Here is a 714-nt window from a genome sequence, read left to right on the forward strand (position 1 = left end):
ATACCGGTCCATGGCTTCTCTATTTAATGTGTCCTGGTAAATTCCAGATCTTTTTCGGGATTTTGACATCTTTTTTCTCTCTACTTCTACATCTCTTCTTTCAACAGCAACGTTGTATCAGAGCTATGTTTACGTTTGCGTAGCCGTCAATATGACCGCAACGTCCCACAATGCAACGTGGATCCCGAGCCCTACTGGTCAGAGCGTTGGCCAGTAGGCACAGACAGCGGTTTGCAAGAAAACTTTTTTTTTATATATAACTTTATTTGGAACAGTAACAATGACAAACTCAAACAATAGAGTATAATAAAGCACAACAAATAGTCAATCATACCTCCTAACACTTTTCTTAATATTTTTGTCTTTTCTTTCAAGTTGCGATGTAAACAGATGTTTAGTTTATGCAATACACTTCAGAAAGAGAAAAAAATCGAAATCCAAAAATATCTATAATTACATGTTGAATATATAACATAATTATAATGAAAGATAAATGAATAAATAAAAATAATTAAAAAATACAAAAAATTAATAAATAAAAAAAGCCAAGTAAGCATTATTCTTTAATTTCTATCAATGGAGGGCTGAAATAAATTAGAGAGGTGATATGACAAACTTTTTGCTTTTGGTTTCTAAATTTTGTCCAAGGAAAGATTTAGAAGATGAATCTCCTGTTTAAATACAGACCATATCAACATAGCTTTTCCAAATTTG

This window comes from Cyprinodon variegatus, unplaced genomic scaffold (assembly GCF_000732505.1).
Source record: "Cyprinodon variegatus isolate N-32 unplaced genomic scaffold, C_variegatus-1.0 Scaffold345, whole genome shotgun sequence".
NCBI lineage: Eukaryota > Metazoa > Chordata > Actinopteri > Cyprinodontiformes > Cyprinodontidae > Cyprinodon > Cyprinodon variegatus.